Consider the following 17,951-nt stretch of genomic DNA (forward strand, 5'->3'; position numbering starts at 1 on the left):
TGAAATAAGTAAACCTAGTATGTGAAAATCTATGCAAACTCAAGGATGAGGTTTTTAGATAAGGTAAGTGATATTTAAACATACTTGTAAGCTTTGACATGTATGAGTAGTCTTGTTTCTTTCAATGCAGTCACTGAAGAGACCTCAGTATATGATTCTCTAAATGACCCAGAAAGATTCCACACATATTTTAGGGGTCAATTCCAATCATTCCTTTTTTTATATTTCATGACCACTACTCTTTACATTTTATTTATTTGAGAAGTAGAGTTACAGAGAGGGAGAGACAGAGAGGTCTTAGAACATCCATTGGTTCACTTTCTTTTTTTTTAACTTTTATTTAATGAATATAAATTTCCAAAGTACAGCTTATGGATTACAATGGCTTCCCCCCCCATAACTTCCCTCCCACCCGCAAACCTCCCCTTTCTCTCTCCCTCCCCGCTTCCATTCACATCAAGATTCATTTTTGATTCTCTTTATATACAGAAGATCAGTTTAGCATATATTAAGTAAAGATTTCAACAGTTTGTACCCACATAGAAACACAAAGTGAAAAATACTGTTTGAGTACTAGTTATAGCATTAAATCACAATGTACAGCACATTAAGTACAGAGATCCTACATGAGGAGTAAGTGCATTGGTTCACTTTCTAAATGGTCTCAATGGCCAGAGCTAGGCCTATCCAGAGCCAGGAGCTTCTTCCCAGTCTCCCACATGGGTGAAGGGGCCCAAGCACTTAGGCCATCTTCCACTGCTTTCCTAGGTCATTAGCAGGGGTTGGAAGTAGAGCAGATAGGACTAGAACTGGTGCCCTTATGGGATGCCAGCACTGCAGGTGGAAGTTAAACCTACTATGCCATAGCACGGGGCCCAACAGAGTTGTTCAAAACCTGAATGACATATCCCTAAGCCAATTTGGTCATTTTTCCCCCTTGTCTTCCTTTTCCTTTCTTTTTAAACAGAGGATATTATCTGTTTATTACTGTTATCACCTAGCCTGCAAAAACTGTGATTATTTATAAAAGGCATATGTATTCTTTTTTTTTTTTAGTAAATTTAAACTTCCAAAGTACAGTTTATGGATTACAATGGCTTCCCCCCCATAATTTCCCTCCCACTCGCACCCCCTCCATCTCCTGCTCCCTCTCCCCTTCCATTCACATCAAGATTCATCTTCAATCATATTTATATACAGAAGGTCGATTTAGTATATATTAAGTAAAGATTTCATCAGTTTGCACCCACACAGAGACACAAAGTGTAAAATACTGTTTGAGTACTAGTTATAGCATTATTTCACATTGGACAACACATTAAGGACAAATCCCACATGAGTAAACAGTGACTCCTGTTGTTGACTTAACATTTGACGCTCTTGTTTATGGCGTCAGTAATCTCCCTAGGCTCTAGTCATGAGTTGCCATGGCTACGGAAGCCTTATGGGTTCGCCTATTTCGATCTTATTCAGACAGGGTCATAGTCAAAGTGGAAGTTCTCTCCTCCCTTCAGAGAAAGGTACCTCCGTCTTTGATGTCCCCGTTCTTTCCACCGGGATCTCACTCACAGAGATCTTTCATTTAGGTGGTCGTCATCGTCTTCTTTTTTTTTTTCCAGAGTGTCTTGGCTTTCCATGCCTAAAATACTCCCATGGGCTCTTCAGCCATATCCAAATACCTTAAGGGCTGATTCTGAGGCCAGAGTACTATTTAGGACATCTGCCATTCTATGAGTCTGCTGTGTATCCCGCTTCCCGTGCTGGATTGTTCTATCCCTTTTTGATTCTATCAGCTAGTATTAGCAGACACTAGTCTTGTTTGTGTGATCTCTTTGACTCTTAGACCTATCAGTGTGATCAATTGTGAACTGAAATTGATCACTTGGACTAGTGAGATGGCATTGGTACATGCCACCTTGATGGGATTGTATTGGAATTCCCAGGCACTTTTCTAACTCCACCATTTGGGACAAGTCTGATTGAGCATGTCCCAAATTGTACATCTCCTCCCTCTCTTATTCCCACTCTTATATTTAACAGGGATCACTTTTCAGTTAAAATTTAAACACCTAAGAATAATTGTGTGTTAATTACAGAGTTCAACCAATAGTACTAGAACAAAAAAAAATACTAAAATGGATAAAGTATTACATTGTACATCAACAGTCAGGACAAGAGCTGATAAAGTCATTGTTTCTCATGTGGCATATGTATTCTTAAAGGATAAAAGAAGCATTGAGAATATTTAAAGCAATTAAAAATTTCAGAACAGAAGTTGAGTGTATATAAAGCCATAAAATAAATTTTAATTTAGCATCTTAAGGTATTTACTTGGAAGTATTGTATAAATTCTGAGATTTATATTTCAAAATCAGTAGATACAGACATACTTCTTAGATATATAATCTGTATATTTTTATGTATAGATGTCACTGTCTTAGCATCTGTCATATACTAGTTGGTACGCTATCTGTGGTTGAAAAGACAATTTCCTAGTGAATATGGGACTCTCATCATTTAACACTTTGAGGCCCTGCTAGAAAAAAGACATTTTCTTAGACAGTAGGCTGATTAATAAGCCCTAACTGATAAATACAGTAGAGAGGATAGTTTGCAAAACACAGTTTATTTTATGATCAAAAACACAATGAAATTTCTCTCTTAAGATCAAGGTTGGGGGGATGTGCCTCATACTCTTTCAGGAATCTTTTCTGACTTGTTTTTTGGTGTTAGCAGTTGTTAGAAACTCTCACCCACTACTTACCTACATCCTCAAGCTTTGGGAATTTCAGGTTCTAAAGTCAGTATTCAGGACATAGAACCATCATAAGTAGTTCAGTAGGTTAAGTTGGAATGTAATAAGTTCTAATGTTCTCTAGTAAAAATGTACCCCCAAATTTCTGTGCTCTTAAATTATGCTCTTAAATATATCCCAAATTTCCATATTCTTTTTAAAAATGGTATTATTTGAGAGCGATCAGGGAGAAATAGAGGGAGAGACCTCCAGTGCATTGTTCATTCCCCAGAGGCCCAGGAACCAGGAACCCAATTCAGGGTTCAATTAGCAGTAAGGTTGAATTAGGAGTGAAGATGGCATCACAACTCAGGCACTGTGATATGGGATATGGATATCCCAAGTGGCATCTTAACTGCTGTGCCAAATGCCCACCCCTGTAGTATGGCTTCTTAAGAGCAGAATTAAGAATAAGATTGAGGCCTAAGGAGCTGGTGTTGTGGCAAAGTGGGTTATGTTGCCTGAGACAGCAGCATCCCATATGAGCACCTGCTGGAGTCCTGGCTGCTCTACTTCTGATGCAGGTCCCTGCTAATGTGCCTGGGAAAGTGATGGAAGATGGCCCAAGTGCCTAAAACCCTGCCACACGTGGCAGACCTACATGGAGTTCGTGGCTCCTGGCTTTGGCCTGGTTGAGCCACAGCCTTTGTGACCATTTGGGGAATGAACCAGTGGATACAAGATCTCTCTCTCTGGGGCTGACACTGTAGCATAGTGGATAAAGCCAACACCTGCAGCACCGGGATCCCATATGGGCACCAGTTCATATCCTGGCTACTCCTCTTCTGATCCAGTGCTGTGCTAATGGGAAAGCAGTGGAAGATGGCCCAAGTGCTTGGGCCCCTGTACCCATGTGGGAGACCCAGAAGAAACACCTGGTTCTTGGCTTCAGATCAGCTCAACTCAGGCTGTTATGGCCATTTGGGGAGTGAACCAGTAGATACAAGACCTTTCTCTCTGCCTCTCCCTCTCTCTAACTCTACCTCTCAAATAAATAAATGTCTTTAAAAATAAAATCTCTCCCCCCTTCTCTCCCTTCCTCCTTCTATTTTCCCTCTTCTCTCTCCCCTCACCCCAACTCTGCCTTTCAAATAAAAAGGTTTGAAGACTTCCTGGTTATAGTAGATGTATTAGAATAGCTATCATTATTTTGGGGTAAGATTGCATTTGTGTCCTAATGGCTAATATAGATTTGAAAGATGTAAATATTTATGATAGAATCATTTTAGTTTTCATCTCTTTTAGATACCAGAAAATTAAAAATTAAGTTTCAGCATGAGATTTATCCTGGCAATAAAGGAACAGTTGCTGATAATGTTATAGACTTACATCATCCTTCAGAAAAGATGCTACAATCCACTTCTCAGGATGGATTCTTGGCCTCTTTGAGTTTGTTGTGATACAGCTAAAGGAATAGGATCGACTTTCCTGATCCCATCCATACCTCTAAAAAAAACCAAACTTTTGGACTCATACCACTCACAGTTACTGTTAGGGAATCAATTTGATTTGGACATTTAAAAGAAAAAAAAAAACACAGTGAAACTCAGCACATTTTCTTCCAGATGTATATAAGACAGAATTATTGGAGACAATAGTGTAGGTTTGTAGTTATTTAAAACAATGCATTTTTTCCATTTGGTAATATAGATTTACTTATCTCGAGCCCAGGACTGACACACCCTCCTTTGAGAATATGTCTGGTTTATAGCTGTGAAGTCAATACGACCTCCTGGGTCACTGAGGAAACAGTTGACTTGGTGTGTGAAATAAGAATTTTAAATCCCATGTTGAGCATTAAAGTAAAGGGAGATGGAACATAGAAGCTAAAAATACAGAAATATAGTAATTATTAAGTTGATTATGAGAATTAAATAGCTTATTATTGTCACTATAACTTCTTACAAATATTTACTAGGGGCCCAAAAGATGATTAGCATTAAACTTAGTTTATCAAGTGCCTTTGTCCAGTTTCTGCTGCCATACCAATACTACAGGCTGTGGGAATTACAAAGAAAACCTTATTTGGCTCCCAGTTCTGGAGGCTGGGAAGGCCAACATCAGGGCAGCCGCATCTGGTGAGGGCCCTCTGCTGTATATAATATGGTGAAAGCTCTCAGGTGGTGAGAGTACATGCACCCAAAGAAGAGAGTAGGGCTGAGTTTATTCTTTTTATCAAGAGCCAATGGCATTGATCCATTCACAGGGCCTATCATTAGTCATCTCTTGAAGGCCCCACCATTTAACACTATTGCAGTGGCAATGAAATCTCACCATAGCATCAAGTTTCTCTGAAAACCAGATTCTAAAAAAATATAATTCTTCAACTGTTACAAAGTATTAGAATTGAGCTTAAAGAAAAAAGTTATTTGGAACACACTATTTGAATTATAAGACATAATTATAATTACAAAAACATTTAATGATTAATTTTATTTCAATATTTTATTAGTTTTTCTTGAAGCACTTGGGCCTCTTATGCTGACATTTGCAGCCCCTTTTTTCCTGTATCACATTCAGGCTATAATAGCAGCAGTTGTAGCTCATACTTGCATCCTTATAAAATTTGAGATTTTTGTTTGTTTTTGACTTACAAAATTTTTAACATTTATAACATCAAGATATTAGATACATTAAGATATAGTTATTGAATAACAAGGTATTTGCATTTCACATATCGTGAGCCTGTCCATTTTGTAGGTTGGTCAGTGAAAGGAAGGCTGCAATAGATACATCTTTAGTAGCACGGGCATGGATCGCTGAACCTGCAAGGTATGAACTGGTTTCTTTACTGCCAGCATTGCCAATGCCCTCACGAATCTGAGAGGCAGAAACCGTATCATTTAAAATTACAGCAGTGTTAAAATGGTTGTGTCTCAATTGCTTTCTAATCTTTTTTGTTGAAATAAGTATGAGTAAGTTTTGTGATTATTGAAAATGTGTTTTAAGTTCAGCAAAAGCTTGCTGGGTTAGATGTGTTTCCATAGACTCTTGAAAACAATGATTTCACCCATTGCTGTTTCAAACCAGCTTAGTGCTTAGATATGGCCCCTAGAAGTACTGATTGTATGAGCTGAAGGGACATGTCCAGAATGCATTTGAGGGAAAATGCATGAATTATCATCCTGTGATTTAATGGTGATTAGGCAAATATGAAAAATTTTGAACCTACCTTGATTTTTCAGGGAAAACTGGTGTGTAATATAAGGTTGTATTTTTTTTTGGTTTTTATCAATTATTAGTAAATTATTTAGTACTTGATATGGGTAAAATACTGTACTGGGTTGAGTAATGCATGGTTCCTGGGAAGTTTGAGGTTTAAAGACTTACCTACATGTGTAGCTTGCACATTACTTAGTCTTAATTCCATATTTCAATCATAAAATTTTCTGGAAAAATATTCACATCTACCAGTAAGATATTTGTCCACCTATTCTTTCCAGGGAATTATAAATGCAGAAACCTCACAAATAATGTAACACTGAAAGTGGTGAAATGATATTATAGGGAACAAATCATGTTTGATTACTCAAAGGAAAGGAAGTTGTTCCCACGGGCTTTAAAACAATTTGCATTTAGTTTCCAAACTTTAGGTTCAATAAAGGACTTCTGAACTTTTTTCTGTTGTCATAATCTTGGTAACATTATCTGTTTGAGGTTTATTTGATCTTAGTAATAAAATACATTTCTGTGCATTTATGAAAAGACAGTCCACTCACCACAGTAGTACTATGTGTATGATAGTAAAGATATTATTACCATACTTGATGCATGAGAGAATTTATCCAGTCTTCAAATCTTCATGAAAAACTGACATTAAAATTTTCTACATTCCATGAGGGGAACCACAGGATGTCTGGTGTAAAATCTTTTGGATAGTTTTCTGTCTAGTTTGAATTGCTTTTCTTCATGAAATCATGTTATGTAGAATTATATCTGAATATCTCATCAGTTGAGATAAACCACAAGTACCTAAAGTGAACTAGATGTCTGCTTAATCTCAAGAAATCTTCAGATACAGAAATATGGGTTCACTGAAGAGCAAAATCAGTTAATCTTTAAAATGAAGTGTAATGAACCAATAAAAGAACCACAGTTCAAATGTCTGACATCATCCTAAATGTCTTCCAGAGAAGAGAGATTTTCTCATAGTGCGTGTGGGGCGTGGTTTTTTTTTTTCTTTTTTGACTGCATTTTCTCCATATAGAATAAACAAAGACTCAATTGATTGATGACACAAAACAATTGATGGCTGTGAGTTGGATTTATTGCCTTTATTAGATTAGAAGGAAGGCGATAAATGATATCCTCCTACCCTGTTCTCTGATTAGCATATCTATATATTATTTATTTTCTATCATTATTGAACAAATAAGTATGACCAAATATTGCTCAGGAGATTATAATATAATAACAAAAATGTACTATTTTTATTTAACATGACTTTGTTTACTAGATTGCCAAAAATTGATTTATCGGAAGCTGACTTGGCATTTTATGGTTTCATTTTGTCATATAGAAGGTGGCCTCAAAAAGGAACTAGAGTTATCTCTACTAGGACTTTAGGGAAACCTCGGCTTTTTCCTTCAGGCATTGGTAAACTAAAGATAAGAGGCTACTTGTGCTAGGATGGATCATTTCCTCTTTAACTTATGGAGAATGACAGCAAGAGTTAATGGAAATAAGAGCATGGCATAGGAGAAATAAAATGGGCAACTGAAAACCGCGCCCACCTTTCTGTCTCTTTTGAGGAGGCAAGGAGTAGAGATGATGGAGAGGAGAAGGAGGAAGAAGCCAGTAATATGGACTGGAGACTGAACAGTGTTTTGTTTTGTTTTGTTTTGTTTTGTTTTGTTTTGTTTCATACTATTTGTTGAATTCTTTAATTAGTGTAGGGTTAACCTTACAGTATTAAGCAAATTGAAAATAGATCTTTGTAACAATTAAGAGTGGGAATAGGAGAGGGAGGATGAAGAAGGGTTGGTGTGTGGGAGGGAGGAAGTGAAGGGTGGGGAAGTATCTCTATGTTCTGAATCTGCATATGGGAAATACATGGAATTTGCATACCTTAAATACAATTTTAAAAATATATAAAAATACTAGTATTTAAAGACTTAAAATATTTATTTTTACTCTTTTCTTGTACCTTTTAAAAATGTATTTTCTGTGTGACCATTGACAGAAACTACAGCATACAGGCTTCTGAAAAGTGAGAAACTGCATTAGTGGAAAGTACGCTGGACTAGAAAAATCGAGTCATGTCAACAGCTTCTGTGCCCTTCGTTCTAACACCTGTAAAACAACAGATTTATAGGTTATCTGCTTAGTTCCTTCTAGTTTTAGTTTATTATGATCTGATATTTCTATAAATTCAGGGGCTAGCACTGTGGCATAGGGGGTAAAACTGCCTCCTGTGGCACTGGCATCCCATATGGGTGCCGGTTCACTTCTCAGCTGCTCCACTTCCAATCTAGCTCTCTACTAACAGCCAGGAAAACCAGCAGAGGATGGCCCAAGTCCTTGGGCCTTTGCACCCATGTGGGAGACCCAGAAGAAGTTCCTGGCTTCAGAATGGCCCAGCTCTGGCCCTTGGGGCCGTTTGGGGAGTGAAAGAGCAAATAGAAGATTCACTCTCATTCATTCTCTCTTTCCTCCCCCCCCTTCAAATAATATATATATGTCTTCCAGACTGGCTTACATGTTTTTATACCTACAGCATTCCAACTGAATATCAGAGACTATTTCCCCAGGGAGGGAAAGTTTATGTTAACTCAGTTTAACATAGTTTGCCACTAGTTCCCAGAAACTTAGAAGTGGTGAGTCAGATTCTACTTAGAACCAGGTGGACATTACTGAAGACCATTAAATATATCCAGTCCAGAGAACAGAAATGGTGAGTCATCTGGAGTCTGACAGAGGGATTAGAACTAGGAACCTATGTTGGCTGTGAATATTATAAAGGACAAAAAAACTATCACTTTAATACTAAACCAAGATCTATTTTAGATTTAAATCGTAGAGCTTATTATGATCTCATTAGATAAAACTCCCATAAAAATTGTGGTGCCAGTTTGGCCATTAGGCTTACATATCTGGATAAGAGGTGATTTTTTTTTTTAATGAAGAGGATGAAATTTAGTGACGTACATATCAAATTCAAACCATTAAAAGTTCAGAAACAGTTCATTGAGTAAGAGTGTATACCAACATTTCCCTGAAGTTAGGAGACATATGTGGCTTCTGGCATAAGAGCTGAGAGAATACAGACTGCATTAATTTGAACAAGGATATGACAGAGTGACAAATTATATCAAAATCTAAAATGCATGGAGGCAACAGAGGATGGATTGTCTTGAATTTGGATAGAGTTTAGAACGTTCACAGGGCTTCCCTTTTTTGAACTGCCGTGGAGAGCAAGTTTAGCTAAAAAACAAAAACAAACAAACAAAAGGCACCAACCGATTCTGCGGAATTGAATCTTAGTATTTAGTCACATATTTTACTAATGCCCCCAACAATAAGTTACATTTTAAATCAACAAAATACTGAAGAGGTCCCAAATCAAAATCTTGTCAAACACAACAAACCTTATTACAAAATTTATCCTAAAGAGTTGAGTGTTCCTCAATTCTCTTACTGGCAATTGAGAAAAGATTTTGCTGCATGTCTTAACAAACCTGACTCTACTACCTTACTAGCTATGGCAATGCAGATACTATGTGATTTGCACATAACTAGATTTCTGGCTGTCAGAGCCCATCTGTAACCAAGCTGACATTCTGGAGACTCATTGCATTATTTTTCATTTCTTTTTTATTATTATTTATTCATTTATTTGAAAGGCAGAATTAGAGAGAGAGAGAGAGAGAGAGAGAGAGAGAGAGAGAATCTTCCCCAGATGGCTGCAATGGCCAGAACTGCCCCCATCCAGAGCCAGGAGCTTCTTCCTGGTCTCCCACGTGGGTGCAGGGGCCCAAGTGTTTGGGCCATCTTCTGCTTTCCCAAATCATAGCAGAGGGCTGGATTGGAAGTGGAAAAGCTGGGATTCTAACCTGCGTCCATATGGAATGCCGGCACTGCAGGTGGTAGCTTTACTTGCTACACCATAGCTGTGGCCTGCATTCTGTTTCAAAGCTTTAATGTCTCTACAGGCCAAATTTGGATATTAATAATAGTATTTTGGGGGGGCTGGCACGTGGCTTACTTGATTAATCCTCTGCCTGAGGTGCCAGCATCCCATATGGGCGCCGGGTTCTAGTCTTAGTTGCTCCTCTTTCAGTCCAGCTCTCTGCTGTGGCCCAAGTGTTTGGGCTCCTGCACCCGCATGGGAGACCAGGAGGAAGCACCTGGCTCCTGGCTTCAGATCGGCGCAATGCCAGCCATGGCAGCCATTTGGAGAGTGAACCAATGGAGGGCAGGCCTTTCTCTCTGTCTCTCCCTCTTACTTTCTGTAACTCTGTCAAATTTTTTTTTAAAAATTTTAAAAAATAGTATTTTTCCCTTTGGGATATTTTGGGACTTAAAATACAAAAATCCACATAAAAAGGGTTTACCAATGTGTCTAACATACAGTATTTGAAAACAATATTATTGTATCTACTGTTATATTTCAGGTAAGTATTGTTAATGGTTAGAAAAACAAAGTAATAAACAGGATTAGTCTCAAAATATGGTCAAAACAAAATCTAAATCTTATATCAAAAAAATGTAAAGGGGACTGCTAGAATCATAGAAAAGCCATAGTAAATATTACATTAAAAAATCATGGTGACAACGTACAGCAAGAAAAGCTGCTTCCAAGCACAAAGAGAACTCCAAATCATTGTGGTGTCATCACTTGCAAGGAAATTGAGTTCTTTGTTGCAGTGAGCATCTTTTGAGGTACTTTTTGGCTTATCTGTATACCTTGGGGAAGTGTCTATTCAAATTTTTTGCCCATTTTTAAATTGGATTATCTATCTTTTTTATTATTGAGTGTTAGGAGTTCTTTATATATTTTGGGTTCAAGTCCCTTTACGGATAAATGATTAACAAATATTTTCTTCCATTCTGTGGGCTGTGTTTTCATTTTCTTTTTTTTTTTTAAGATTTATTTATTGGCTGGCACCGCAGCTCATGTGGCTAATCCTCTGCCTTGCAGCACCGGCACACCGGGTTCTAGTCCCGGTTGGGGTGCCGGATTCTGTACCAGTTGCCCCTCTTCCTGTCCAGCTCTCTGCTGTGGCCCGGGAAGGCAGTGGAGGATGGCCCAAGTGTTTGGTCCCTGCACCCACATGGGAGACCAGGAGGAAGCACCTGGCTCCTGGCTTCAGATCGGCACAGTGCGCCAGCCCTAGCAGCCATTTAGGGGGTGAACCAATGGAAGGAAGACCTTTCTCTCTGTCTCTCTCTCTCTCACTGTCTAACTTTGCCTGTCAAAAAAAATGATTTATTTATTTGAAAGAGTTACATAAAGAGGAGGGAGAGAGAGACAGACAGACAGACAGACAGATCTTCCAGTCTGCTTGTTCACTCCCCAGTTGGCCGCAAGGGCTGGAGGTTCAACCATCTGAAGCCAGGCGCTTCCTCCGGCTCTCCCATGCAGGTGTGGGGCCCAAGGACTAGGACCATCTTCTACTGCTTTCCCAGGCCATAGCAGAGAGCTGGATCAGAAGTGGAGCAGCTGGGACTTGAACCAGTGCCCATTTGGGATGCTGGCACTTCAGGCAGCTTTACCTACTACACCACAACATCAGCCTGCTGTTTTCACTTTCTAGTGATGGTTTTGATGATGTCTAGTTTGTCTATTTTCCCCTTTGTTGCATCTGGTTCTGGTTTTATATCTTTTTTTTTTCTGAATCCATGGCCATGAAGCTTTGTTCTTTTTTTTTCTTCTTTAAAGTTATGTAGTTTTAGCTATTACACTTAGATCTATGAGACATTTTGAATTTCTTCTTACATTGTAAAAGATGAAGTGTTTTTGTTGTTGTTGTGTGTGTGGTTTTTTTTTTTTTTTTTGCTTGTGAATCATCAGTTGTCTCAGAAATGTTTGTTGATACTCTGATTTCCTCATGAGTGGCTGGCACTGTCGCCTAGTGGGTAAAGCCACCGCCTCAGTGCCGGCATCCCACATGGGTGCTAGTTCAAGTCCTGGCTGCTCCACTTCCGATCCAACTCTCTGCTATGGCCTGGGAAAGCAGTGGAAGATGGCCCCTGCACCTGCATGGGAGACCTGAAAGAAGCTACTGGCTCCTGGTTTCAGATCAGCACAGCTCTGGCCATTGTGGCCAGTTGGTGAATGAACTAGCGGATGGAAGACCTCTTTCTCTCTCTCTGTCTCTCTGTCTCTGTTTCTCTGTCTCTCTCTCTCTGCTTCTCCTTTTCTCTCTTTAAAAAAAAATCTTGATACCTTGTCAAAAATTGGTTGACCATAAATGTAAGCCTAATACTTCTTTTAAAATCTACACTTTATCTAACTTGTTACAGTTAAACAGAAAACTTTTTTTCTTAAAGATAATTTGTAATAAATTCTCATTTCATTCAGATGTTTCAGCTGAAATGAATTTTCTTTTATTTCCATCAGTTAAATACATTTTGTCTTTCTTATGGTATATTACTAAATTAGACTATTTTAATGTTAACTATTCAGAGGAAAACTATTAATTTGAATGGAAGTTGTTTATAGCTAACAAGAAAATACTTGAATTTCAAATCATTATATTTTCATTTTTTTCTTTTATTTAATACAAATTTTGAAAGTATAACTTTTCAATTATAGTGGTTATATTTTTATTACTTTAACTCATTTAACTTCAGATTTCCAAAAGTATATTCATTTGAAGTAGGGTAGCTTTTTATTATTTGGATCCGTGTATTCTTTTTATGGAATCTATCCATCCAGTGTAATTTTTTGACTAGTATGTCATTTAAATAGATTATAGCTTGAATGCCATGCTTTTTAAATTGAAGAACTAAAATACAGGACAAAATATATCTCATAAGTTTAAAAATTGAGATGTTAAAGTTTATCAAATAAGAATGAGCAATTGCTTTTACAAATAGTATCAATAAAACCTCAACATATAACATTAAGACAAAAACCCGTAGGTGTTTTTATTAGCCAGGAAAATAAATATTGTATAGGGAGCAAGTATTTGGCTTAATGGTTAAGATGGTATTTAAGATATTCGTCCTGCAGATTAGGGCGCCTGGGTTCAAGTTCTGACTCTACTCACAATTCTAGCTTTGTACTGATGCATACTCTGGGAGGCAATCGTGATGGCTCAAATAATTGGGTTCTTGCCACCCTCCTGGGAAACTTGGATTGTTTCTGGCTCTCTGGTTTTTACATCTGTTGCCTCTCTGGGAAGTGAATCGGTGGATGGAAAATTTCTCTCTGCCTCTTCCTCCTTTTCTCTTTGATGTTCTGCCTTTCAAACAAATAAAATTATTTAATTAAAAATAATTTTAAGCTGATATATCCTGAGATCAGAATCTACTTTGAAAAATTCATAACAGCAAAGTAGTGAAATTTGGGGCTGGCATAATGGCATAGCGGGTTAAGCCGCTGCCTGAGACAGCTGCATCCCACATGGGCACTGGTTTGGGTGCCGGCTGCTCCACTTCTGATCCAGCTTTCTGCTAATGTACCTAAAAAAGCAGCTTGAACCCCTACAGCTACGTGGGAGACCTGGATGAAGCTCCAGGCTCCTGGCTTTGGTCTGGCCCAGCCCTGGCCTTTGCAGCCATTTGTATAGTGAACCAGAGGATGGAAGATCCCTCTCTTCATTTTTTTTTTTAAAGATTTATTTGTTTATTGGAAAGTCAGAGCCAGGCAGAGAGAGAGAGAGGTCTTCCATCCACTGGTTCACTTCCCAGATGGCTGCAATGGCCAGAGCTGCACTGATCTGAAGCCAGGAGCTTCTTCCGTGTCTCCTATATGAGTGCAGGGGCCCAAGGACCTGGGCCATCCTCCTCTGCTTTCCCAGGCCACAGCAGAGAGCTAGATCAGAAGTGGAGCAGCTGGAACTTGAACTGGTGCCCATATGGGATGCTGGCACTGCAGGCGGTGGCTTTACCTGTTATGCCACAGCGCCGGCCCCGATCTCTCTCTTCTATTTATGTTGTCTTCTCTGTGTATAACTCTTTTTTTTCTTTCTTTCTTTTCTTTTTCTTTTTTTTTTTTTTTTTTGGACTCATAAGCATTTTTATTTGCTTGTTGGCTCAAAGCCTCGGTTCAAGTTCAAGGAGGCTGCCCACGTGACACAGGCAGGCGAGAGGGAACCAGGGAAAGGAGCGAATTCGCTCCGTCTGCGGCTGAGCACCTAGAACCGCATTGAGGACGCCATGAGACATGGGCGAGGCAGCCCCACAGTCTGGGCTTCTTTACATTCCCTGGGTTGCTACACGGAGTTGTTTTTTTTTTTTTTTTAAACCAATGCATGAGAGAAAGGGAAGCGGCTCAGGGGCGGAGGGCGGGCGCGAGGGGGCCCTCCGCCAGGCTCCCCGAGGTGCCCGCCTGAGCCCCCCTCACAGCTGGGCTTCCTGCTCTCGCTCCCCCGCCCCCCCACCGCCCTGGCCCCCGCCCTCAGCACCCGGAGGCTCCTGGCCTCCCCTGCCCGGGGGCCTCTCTTGGGCAGGACTGACAGCCGGGGGCTGTTCCAGAAGCCTCTCCAGCGCTTGCGAAACCGGGAGAAGCGTCCAGGGGTCTGGAATCTCACGGTCTTGACCGGTTTGCCGGCCCTGGCTCCTGGCACGGACCCTGTGGCTCCCAGGGAAGGTGGAGTTTCAGCTTCCTGGATGGCTGAGGCCTCCGCCCTCTGACTACCTACAGCCCCTGCCCTTGGATTAGCTGAGGCCTCTGCTCCCTGACTATCTGCACCTTCTTCCCCTGGATCAGCTGAGGCCTCTGCCCTCTGGTTATCTAAAGCCCTGCCCCCTGGTCAGCTACAGCCTCTGCCCTCTGATTATCTGCAGCTGCCACCCCCTGGTCAGCCATGGCCTCTGCCCTCTGATTATCTGCACCTTCTTCCCCTGGTCAGCTATGGCCTCTGCCCTCTGATTATCTGCAGCTGCCACTCCCTGGTCAGCTACGGCCTCTACCCTCTGGTTATCTAAAACCCCTGCTGCCTGGTCAGCCATGGCCTCTGCCCTCTGATTTTCTGCAGCCCCTGCCCCCTGGTCAGCCAGGACGCCTGCCCCCGCCCTCCGAAGGAGGCGGAAGGAGGCCCAGGTGATCCTGGGCCTCCACCGCCTGGGCCTGGGCGCCCCTCCACGATGCCCGCCTCCCCATGGCCGCCGCCGCCACCAGCGCACTCTGGCTCCACACCCTCAGTGGAGGCCCTCCTGGCCTCGCCCAGCCTGGGGCTGGCCCTGGGCGCCCAGCCCTTCACCCTCTGCTTCAGCCTCCCCCAGGACACGCAGCCGACATACTCTCGCCACCGGTCGGCCCTGGACAGCGGCGGCCCCGGGTTGTCCTCCACCACGGGCACGGGCACGGGCACGGGCACAGCGACGCGGCGGCGCGCGGGCTGCGCGCTGGGCTGCTTCTCCCCGCGCCGCAGGAAGGCCTCCACCAGCTCCTCGTCGTCCTCGCTCTCTGCGTCGCTGCCCAGGAACTTGCTGCCTAGGCAGCTGACCGGCATCCTGCGCACCCTCCGGCCGCGGCGCGCCCCTGGCGGCCTGGGCTCTGCACGCCTCGACGTCGCTGAAGTCGCTGTCGCTGGCGTTGCTGCTGTCGTAGGTGCCCACGACCAGCCGCGGCGGCGGCGTGGCCATCTGCGGGACGCGCATCCTCACTCGGGGCTCCTTGGGCCTTTTGGGGGGCTGCGGCGGGTGCGGGGTGCTCTTCTCGATGAGACGCGCCAACGTCCTCCAGGGTGCGACCCTCCTCCTCCAGGAACTGGGTCAGCCGCTCCCGGAATTCCGCCTCCTTGGTGGCCGGCTTGGAGATGACCCTCCAGACGGCCCCGGCCAGCCGGATCTCCCGGGGGATGAGCAGGTGGTCCACATGCTCCCCGATCTGCAGCATCCCCACCATGGAGTCCTCCTCGCGGCGGAACACCTTGCAGATCTTCTTAAAGGTTCCCACCGGCTTCAGGGCCTCCACCAGCAGGTCCAAGTCCACATCCTTGCAGGAGTCTGGGACGCTCCAGAGGATCAGGCTGTCGGGGGACAGCAGGAAGCCCCAGGGGAACCAGCCCCCCACGTGGCTCTTCTCCAGGGTCTTTAAGATATCCAGGGTGGTCTCGGGCCTGCGGGCCAAGAGCCCGAACAAACTACCAGCAGCCTCGGGTCTTGGAGCAGAGGTAGGGGAGCCAGGGACCAGGCGGGCTCCTCGCCCACAGCAAGCCCAGGGCGTGCCCAGATCCTGCTCACCCCGACGCTGGGGAGGAGGCAGCGCACAGGCCGCTCGCGGGAGCCAGAGAGACGTGGGTCCGGAGCCTCGAGCCTCGAAGGCTACGCCAAGTCGGCCGGGGCGCACCGGCTCCCTCCCGCCCCAGGCACCAGGGATGTGGCTGGGAACTGGAGAGCGGACTCGGCGGACAAAGACGGCCAGGCCGAGGCTATTCAATGTGGCCCAGCGCCCGCGGGAGGGTCTCCCGTTCCCAAGGCTGGCTGCCGCCAGGCTCCGCCTGACCTTGCTGCATCTCCCACCTCCCAGCCCTGTGTATAACTCTTAAATAAATTAATCTTAAAGTGAAATTTAACAGAATAAAGCAATAAAAGTAGTTATCTGTAGTCTGAAAATTTATATTTTTGTCATCTGAGAAAAAATATCAGCCCCTTGATAAGAAGTGGAATTTTGCTGACAGGTGTTTCTGTTTCTTTATTTGTTAGAAACCTAAAAGAGCATTTATAAGGTAAATATGTATAGTGAAAATGAGGCAAAATAACTAGTTTTTTAAAAGAATAATCTGGGGTTAACATTTAGCATAGCGGTGAAGAGGTTGCTTGGAATGCCTGTGTCCTGTGTCTGAGTGCCTCGGTTTCAGTGTTGCTACAGTCGTTCAGCAGGTGATGGTTCAAGACCTTGGCCTAGCCTAGTCCTGGCTTTTGGGAGATTTTGGAAATGAACCAGTGGATGCATGATCCGTCTCTCTGCCTTTCAATTTAAAACTCACATGTATAAAACAATTTAAATATATACTAGATTTAAAAGGAATAATATACTCTATTGGTCCAAGAATTTCTTTTTTTTTTCTTTTTAAGAATTTCCTTTTTAAAGCTCCTAGTATGTATTTATTGTTTTACAGCCAGCTTTGGGTCAATATAATGGTGAGTGTTTATAGTTAGGCAAAGTTTGCCTTATTATCTTTTACTCTGTTTTTTGAGATGCTTCTTTTTTTTAATAAACATAAATTTCCAAAGTACAACTTTTGGATTATAGCAGCTTTTTCCTCCCATAACCACCATCTGACCCGTAACCATCCCATCTCCCACTTCCTCTTCTATCCCATTCACATCAAGATTCATTTTCAATTATCTTTATATACAGAAGATCAATTTAGTATATACTAAGTAAAGATTTCAACAGTTTGCACCCACACAGAAACACAAAGTATAAAGTACTGTTTGAGTACTAGTTATACCATTAATTCACATAGTACAATACATTAAGGACAGAGATCCTACATGGGGAGTAAGTGCACAGTGACTCCTGTTGACTTAACAAATTAACACTCTTGTTTATGGCATCAGTAATCACCTGAGGCTCTTGTCATAAGCTGCCAAGGCTATGGAAGTCTCTTGAGTTTGCCAACTCATATCTTATTTAGCCAAGGCCATAGTCAAAGTGGAAGCTCTCTCCTTCCTTCAGAAAAAGGTACCTCCTTCTTTGATGGCCCGTTCTTTCTGCTGGGATCTCACTTGCAGAGATCTTTCATTTAGGTCTTTTTTTTTCCCACAGTGTCTTGACTTTCCACTGAGATGCTTCTCTTAACATGCCAAGTTTTGTAAGTTTCCTATGGCTTTTGTAACAGAAGTGCCATAACTTGTGGCCTAAGACAACAGAAATTTATTCTCCCACAATTCTTGGCAGTTAGGAATCAAGAGGGTGACAGGACCATGGTTCCTCTGAAGACTTAAAGGGAGGAGTCTTTCCCTCTTCCAGGTTATGGTAGCCACAGGCATGTTATGTTGATTTGTAGATTCCTAACTCCTGTCTCCACCTGTCTTC

The 17,951-nt window shown here is 42.2% G+C and overlaps 2 protein-coding genes and 1 pseudogene across 12 annotated transcripts in view; 2 read left to right on the forward strand and 1 right to left on the reverse strand.

Annotated features, from left to right (window-relative positions):
• Positions 1-17,951, forward strand: part of LOC138843592 (rho GTPase-activating protein 20-like) — a 1,064,354-nt gene that overhangs the window by 358,579 nt on the left and 687,824 nt on the right. The window lies entirely within an intron of this gene.
• LOC103346233 (protein transport protein Sec24B) overlaps positions 1-17,951 on the forward strand; it is a 230,300-nt gene that overhangs the window by 171,332 nt on the left and 41,017 nt on the right.
• LOC127489981 (coiled-coil domain-containing protein 8-like) lies at positions 14,203-16,327 on the reverse strand (annotated as a pseudogene).

The sequence above is a fragment of the Oryctolagus cuniculus genome, chromosome 8 (genome assembly GCF_964237555.1).
Source record: "Oryctolagus cuniculus chromosome 8, mOryCun1.1, whole genome shotgun sequence".
NCBI classification, from domain to species: Eukaryota; Metazoa; Chordata; class Mammalia; order Lagomorpha; family Leporidae; genus Oryctolagus; species Oryctolagus cuniculus.